This window comes from Panulirus ornatus, unplaced genomic scaffold, assembly GCF_036320965.1.
Source record: "Panulirus ornatus isolate Po-2019 unplaced genomic scaffold, ASM3632096v1 CTG_3968_pilon, whole genome shotgun sequence".
Lineage (NCBI taxonomy): Eukaryota > Metazoa > Arthropoda > Malacostraca > Decapoda > Palinuridae > Panulirus > Panulirus ornatus.
This window is the reverse complement of record NW_027264621.1, coordinates 5,990-13,860: the sequence shown is the minus strand read 5'-3', so window position 1 is coordinate 13,860 and position 7,871 is coordinate 5,990. Positions and strand designations below refer to the sequence as shown.

Genomic DNA, 7,871 nt, shown 5'->3' with positions numbered 1-7,871 from the left:
ATGGTGGCACCAAAAATAAAGACAAATTGAAGCTTTAGTTTAAATCCCTTTTGGCGCCACCAAAGCAATTACAGGGGCATACAGGCACAATAGGGAAAGAAAGCATCTGCAAAGCTTACCCTTAATGCCACTTTGGGGATGCCAAAGTGCAAGGGAATTGCTTGGAGGCATCCAAAAATCTTAGAGGAAAATTGAAGGATTAATCTAAATCCCCTTTGGCGTCTTCAAAGGCCTTTACAGGGGAGTAGTGGCATCTGAAGGAAAGAGATAAATTATAAATTTTATAAAGACCGTTAGGGGGTGCCAAAGTCCAATACAGCTGCACGTGGCATCCAAAATTAAAAGACAAATTAAAGGTTTATTTTCAATCCCCTTTGGCGCCGCCAAAGGCAATTACAGGGGCATAGAGGCATCATAAGGGAAAGAAACATTTGGAAAGCTTACTTTAATGCCACTTTGGGGATGCCAAAGGTCAAGAGAATTGCGGTGAGGCATCCAAAAATTTAGAGAAAAATTGAAGGATTAATCTAAATCCCCTTTGGCGTCTTCAAAGGCCTTTACAGGGTAATAGTGGCATCTGAAGGGAAAGAGACAAATTAAAAGTTTACTTAACAGACCGTTTTGGGGTGCCAAAGTCTAATACCTTTGCATGGTGGCATCCAAAAACAAAAAGACAAATTAAAGATTTAGTTTAAATCCCCTTTGGCGCCGCCAAAAGCAATTGCAGGGGCATAGAGGCATTAAAAGGGAAAGAAACATTTCGAAAGCTTACTTTAATACCACTTTGGGGATGCCAAAGGGCAAGAGAATTGCGTGGAGACATCCAAAAATTTAGAGGAAAATTGAAGGATTAATCTAAATCCCCTTTGGCGTCTTCAAAGGCCTTTACAGGGGAATAGTGGCATCTAAAGGGAAAGACCCTAATTAAAAGTTTACTTAAAATACCCTTTGGGGGTGCCAAAGTCCAATACAGTTGCATGGTGGCATCCAAAAATAAAAAGACAAATTAAAGGTTTATTTTAAATCCCCTTTGGCGCCGCCAAAGGCAATTACAGGGGCATAGAGGCATCATAAGGGAAAGAAACATTTGGAAAGCTTACTTTAATGCCACTTTGGGGATGCCAAAGGTCAAGAGAATTGCGGTGAGGCATCCAAAAATTTAGAGAAAAATTGAAGGATTAATCTAAATGCCCTTTGGCGTCTTCAAAGGCCTTTACAGGGTAATAATGGCATCTGAAGGGAAAGAGACAAATTAAAAGTTTACTTAACAGACCGTTTTGGGGTGCCAAAGTCTAATACCTTTGCATGGTGGCATCCAAAAACAAAAAGACAAATTAAAGATTTAGTTTAAATCCCCTTTGGCGCCGCCAAAAGCAATTGCAGGGGCATAGAGGCATTAAAAGGGAAAGAAACATTTCGAAAGCTTACTTTAATACCACTTTGGGGATGCCAAAGGGCAAGAGAATTGCGTGGAGACATCCAAAAATTTAGAGGAAAATTGAAGGATTAATCTAAATCCCCTTTGGCGTCTTCAAAGGCCTTTACAGGGGAGTAGTGGCATCTGAAGGGAAAGAGATAAATTAAAATTTTATATAAAAGACCGTTTAGGGGTGCCAAAGTCCAATACAGCTGCACGGAGGCATCCAAAATTAAAAAGACAAATTAAAGGTTTATTTTCAATCCCCTTTGGCGCCGCCAAAGGCAATTACAGGGGCATAGAGGCATCATAAGGGAAAGAAACATTTGGAAAGCTTACTTTAATGCCACTTTGGGGATGCCAAAGGTCAAGAGAATTGCGGTGAGGCATCCAAAAATTTAGAGAAAAATTGAAGGATTAATCTAAATGCCCTTTGGCGTCTTCAAAGGCCTTTACAGGGTAATAATGGCATCTGAAGGGAAAGAGACAAATTAAAAGTTTACTTAACAGACCGTTTTGGGGTGCCCAAGTCTAATACCTTTGCATGGTGGCATCCAAAAATAAAAGGTCAAATTAAAGATTTTTTTAAATCCCCTTTGGTGCCGCCAAAGGCAATTACAGGGGCATAGAGCATCAAAAGGGAAAGAAACATTTCGAAAGCTTACTTTAATACCACTTTGGGGATGCCAAAGGGCAAGAGATTTGCGTGGAGACATCCAAAAATTTAGAGGAAAATTGAAGGATTAATCTAAATCCCCTTTGGCGTCTTCAAAGGCCTTTACAGGGGAATAGTGGCATCTAAAGGGAAAGACCCTAATTAAAAGTTTACTTAAAATACCCTTTGGGGGTGCCAAAGTCCAATACAGTTGCATGGTGGCATCCAAAAATAAAAAGACAAATTAAAGGTTTATTTTCAATCCCCTTTGGCGCCGCCAAAGGCAATTACAGGGGCATAGAGGCATCAAAAGGGAAAGAAACATTTGGAAAGCTTACTTTAATGCCACTTTGGGGATGCTAAAGGGCAAGAGAATTGAATAGGACGCATCGAAAAATTTAGAGGAAAATTGAAGGATTAATCTAACTCTCCCTTTGGCGTCTTCAAAGGCCTTTACAGGGGAATAGTGGCATCTGAAGGGAAAGAGAAAAATTAAAAGTATACTTAAAAGACAGTTTAGGGGTGCCAAAGTCCAATACCTTTGCATGGTGGCATCCAAAAATAAAAAGATAAATTAAAGATTTAGTTTAAATCCCCTTTGGCGCCGCCAAAGGCAATTACAGGGGCATAGAGGCATCAAAAGGGAAAGAAACATTTCGAAAGCTTACCTTAATGCCACTTTGGGGATGCCAAAGTGCAAGGGAATTGCGTGGAGGACATCCAAAATCTTAGAGGAAAATTGAAGGATTAATCTAAATCCCCTTTGGCGTCTTCAAAGGCCTTTACAGGGGAGTAGTGGCATCTGAAGGGAAAGATATAAATTAAAATTTTATATAAAAGCCCGTTTAGGGGTGCCAAACGTCCAATACAGCTGCACTGTGGCATCCAAAAGTAAAAAGACAAATTAAAGGTTTATTTTAAATCCCCTTTGGAGCCGCCAAAGGTAATTACAGGGGCATAGAGGCATCAAAAGGGAAAGAAACATTTGGCAAAGCTTACTTTAATGCCACTTTGGGGATGCCAAAGGTCAAGAGAAATTGCGGTGAGGCATCCATAAATTTAGAGGAAAATTGAAGGATTAATCTAAATCCCCTTTGGCGTCTTCAAAGGCCTTTACAGGGGAATAGTGGTATCTGAAGGGAAAGACCGAAATTACAAGTTTACTCAAAAGACAGTTTAGGGGTGCCAAAGTCCAATACCTTTGCATGGTGGCATCCAAAAATAAAAAGACAAATTAAAGCTTTAGTTTAAATCCCCTTTGGCGCCACCAAAGACAATTACAGGGGCATAGAGGCACCAAAAGGGAAAGATACATTTGCAAAGCTTACCTTAATGCCTCTTTGGGGATGCCAAAGTGCAAGGGAATTGCGTGGAGGCATCCAAAATCTTAGAGGAAAATTGAAGGATTAATCTAAATCCCCTTTGGCGTCTTCAAAGGCCTTTACAGGGGAGTAGTGGCATCTGAAGGGAAAGAGATAAATTAAAATTTTATATAAAAGACCGTTTAGGGGTGCCAAAGTCCAATACAGCTGCACGGAGGCATCCAAAATTAAAAAGACAAATTAAAGGTTTATTTTCAATCCCCTTTGGCGCCGCCAAAGGTAATTACAGGGGCATAGAGGCATCATAAGGGAAAGAAACATTTGGAAAGCTTACTTTAATGCCACTTTGGGGATGCCAAAGGTCAAGAGAATTGCGGTGAGGCATCCAAAAATTTAGAGAAAAATTGAAGGATTAATCTAAATGCCCTTTGGCGTCTTCAAAGGCCTTTACAGGGTAATAGTGGCATCTGAAGGGAAAGAGACAAATTCAAAAGTTTACTTAACAGACCGTTTTGGGGTGCCCAAGTCTAATACCTTTGCATGGTGGCATCCAAAAATAAAAAGTCAAATTAAAGATTTTTTTAATCCCCTTTGGTGCCGCCAAAGGCAATTACAGGGGCATAGAGGCATCAAAAGGTAAAGAAACATTTCGAAAGCTTACTTTAATACCACTTTGGGGATGCCAAACGGCAAGAGAATTGCTTGGAGACATCCAAAAATTTAGAGGAAAATTGAAGGATTAATCTAAATCCCCTTTGGCGTCTTCAAAGGCCTTTACAGGGGAATAGTGGCATCTAAAGGGAAAGACCCTAATTAAAAGTCTACTTAAAATACCCTTTGGGGGTGCCAAAGTCCAGTACAGTTGCATGGTGGCATCCAAAAATAAAAAGACAAATTAAAGATTTATTTCAAATACCCTTTGGCGCCGCCAAAAGTAATTACAGGGGCATAGAGGCATCAAAAGGGAAAGAAACATTCGGAAAGCTTACTTTAATGCCACTTTGGGGATGCTAAAGGGCAAGAGAATTGAATGGACACATCGAAAAATTTAGTGGAAAATTGAAGGATTAATCTAACTCTCCTTTGGCGTCTTCAAAGGCCTATACAGGGGAATAGTGGCATCTGAAGGGAAAGAGAAAAATTAAAAGTATACTTAAAAGACAGTTTAGGGGTGCCAAAGTCCAATACCTTTGCATGGTGGCATCCAAAAATAAAAAGATAAATTAAAGATTTAGTTTAAATCCCCTTTGGCGCCGCCAAAGGCAATTACAGGGGCATAGAGGTATCAAAAGGGAAAGAAACATTTCGAAAGCTTACTTTAATACCACTTTGGGGATGCCAAAGGGCAAGAAAATTGCGTGGAGACATCCAAAAATTTAGAGGAAAATTGAAGGATTAATCTAAATCCCCTTTGGCGTCTTCAAAGGCCTTTACAGGGGAATAGTGGCATCTAAAGGGAAAGACCCTAATTAAAATTTTACTTAAAATACCCTTTGGGGGTGCCAAAGTCCAATACAGTTGGCTGGTGGCATCCAAAAATAAAAAGACAAATTAAATGTTTATTTTAAATCCCCTTTGGTGCCGCCAAAGGCAATTACAGGGGCATAGAGGTATCAAAAGGGAAAGAAACATTTGGAAAGCTTACTTTAATGCCACTTTGGGGATGCTAAAGGGCAAGAGAATTGAATGGACGCATCGAAAAATTTAGAGGAAAATTGAAGGATTAATCTAACTCTCCTTTGGCGTCTTCAAAGGCCTTTACAGGGGATTAGTGGCATCTGAAGGGAAAGAGAAAAATTAAAAGTATACTTAAAAGACAGTTTAGGGGTGCCAAAGTCCAATACCTTTGCATGGTGGCATCCAAAAATAAAAAGACAAATTAAAGCTTTAGTTTAAATCCCCTTTGGCGCCACCAAAGGCAATTACAGGGGCATACTTGCACCAAAAGGGAAAGATACATTTGCAAAGCTTACCTTAATGCCTCTTTGGGGATGCCAAAGTGCAAGGGAATTGCGTGGAGGCATCCAAAATCTTAGAGGAAAATTGAAAGATTAATCTAAATCCCCTTTGGCGTCTTCAAAGGCCTTTACAGGGGAGTAGTGGCATCTGAAGGGAAAGAGATAAATTTAAATTTTATATAAAAGACCGTTTAGGGGTGCCAAAGTCCAATACAGCTGCACGGAGGAATCCAAAATTAAAAAGACAAATTAAAGGTTTATTTTCAATCCCCTTTGGCGCCGCCAAAGGCAGTTACAGGGGCATAGAGGCATCATAAGGGAAAGAAACATTTGGAAAGCTTACTTTAATGCCACTTTGGGGATGCCAAAGGTCAAGAGAATTGCGGTGAGGCATCCAAAAATTTAGAGAAAAATTGAAGGATTAATCTAAATGCCCTTTGGCGTCTTCAAAGGCCTTTACAGGGTAATAATGGCATCTGAAGGGAAAGAGACAAATTAAAAGTTTACTTAACAGACCGTTTTGGGGTGCCCAAGTCTAATTCTTTTGCATGGTGGCATCCAAAAATAAAAAGTCAAATTAAAGATTTTTTTAATCCCCTTTGGTGCCGCCAAAGGCAATTACAGGGGCATAGAGGCATCAAAAGGGAAAGAAACATTTCGAAAGCTTACTTTAATACCACTTTGGGGATGCCAAACGGTAAGAGAATTGCTTGGAGACATCCAAAAATTTAGAGGAAAATTGAAGGATTAATCTAAATCCCCTTTGGCGTCTTCAAAGGCCTTTACAGGGGAATAGTGGCATCTAAAGGGAAAGACCCTAATTAAAAGTCTACTTAAAATACCCTTTGGGGGTGCCAAAGTCCAATACAGTTGCATGGTGGCATCCAAAAATAAAAAGACAAATTAAAGGTTTATTTTCAAATCCCCTTTGGCGCCGCCAAAGGCAATTACAGGGGCATAGAGGCATCAAAAGGGAAAGAAACATTTGGAAAGCTTACTTTAATGCCACTTTGGGGATGCTAAAGGGCAAGAGAATTGAATGGACGCATCGAAAAATTTAGAGGAAAATTGAAGGATTAATCTAACTCACCTTTGGCGTCTTCAAAGGCCTTTACAGGGGAATAGTGGCATCTGAAGGGAAAGAGAAAAATTAAAAGTATACTTAAAAGACAGTTTAGGGGTGCCAAAGTCCAATACCTTTGCATGGTGGCATCCAAAAATAAAAAGATAAATTAAAGATTTAGTTTAAATCCCCTTTGGCGCCGCCAAAGGCAATTACAGGGGCATAGAGGCATCAAAAGGGAAAGAAACATTTCGAAAGCTTACTTTAATGCCACTTTGGGGATGCCAAAGGGCAAGAAAATTGCGTGGAGACATCCAAAAATTTAGAGGAAAATTGAAGGATTAATCTAAATCCCCTTTGGCGTCTTCAAAGGCCTTTACAGGGAATAGTGGCATCTAAAGGGAAAGACCCTAATTAAAATTTTACTTAAAATACCCTTTGGGGGTGCCAAAGTCCAATACAGTTGGCTGGTGGCATCCAAAAATAAAAAGACAAATTAAATGTTTATTTTAAATCCCCTTTGGCGCCGCCAAAGGCAATTACAGGGGCATAGAGGCATCAAAAGGGAAAGAAACATTTGGAAAGCTTACTTTAATGCCACTTTGGGGATGCTAAAGGGCAAGAGAATTGAATGGACGCATCGAAAAATTTAGAGGAAAATTGAAGGATTAATCTAACTCTCCTTTGGCGTCTTCAAAGGCCTTTACAGGGGAATAGTGGCATCTGAAGGGAAAGAGAAAAATTAAAAGTATACTTAAAAGACAGTTTAGGGGTGCCAAAGTCCAATACCTTTGCATGGTGGCATCCAAAAATAAAAAGACAAATTAAAGCTTTAGTTTAAATCCCCTTTGGCGCCACCAAAGGCAATTACAGGGGCATAGAGGCACCAAAAGGGAAAGATACATTTGCAAAGCTTACCTTAATGCCTCTTTGGGGATGCCAAAGTGCAAGGAATTGCGTGGAGGCATCCAAAATCTTAGAGGAAAATTGAAGGATTAATCTAAATCCCCTTTGGCGTCTTCAAAGGCCTTTACAGGGGAGTAGTGGCATCTGAAGGGAAAGAGATAAATTAAAATTTTATATAAAAGACCGTTTAGGGGTGCCAAAGTCCAATACAGCTGCACGGAGGCATCCAAAATTAAAAAGACAAATTAAAGGTTTATTTTAAATCCCCTTTGGCGCCGCCAAAGGCAATTACAGGGGCATAGAGGCATCAAAAGGGAAAGAAACATTTGGAAAGCTTACTTTAATGCCACTTTGGGGATGCCTAAAGGGCAAGAGAATTGCATGGACGCATCGAAAAATTTAGAGGAAAATTGAAGGATTAATCTAACTCCCCTTTGGCGTCTTCAAAGGCCTTTACAGGGGAATAGTGGCATCTGAAGGGAAAGAGAAAAATTAAAAGTTTACTTAACAGACCGTTTAGGGGTGCCAAAGTCCAATACCTTTGCATGGT

At 39.8% G+C, this 7,871-nt stretch overlaps 1 long non-coding RNA gene across 1 annotated transcript; it reads right to left on the bottom strand.

Moving 5' to 3' along the window:
* Positions 1-2,792: 2,792 nt before the first annotated feature.
* Positions 2,793-5,492, bottom strand: LOC139748467 (uncharacterized). The gene is made up of 3 exons (XR_011712688.1): positions 5,368-5,492; positions 3,401-3,533; positions 2,793-2,874 (listed from the first exon to the last, which is right to left on the bottom strand). It is a non-coding gene; the product is annotated as an uncharacterized lncRNA (long non-coding RNA).
* Positions 5,493-7,871: the final 2,379 nt, after the last annotated feature.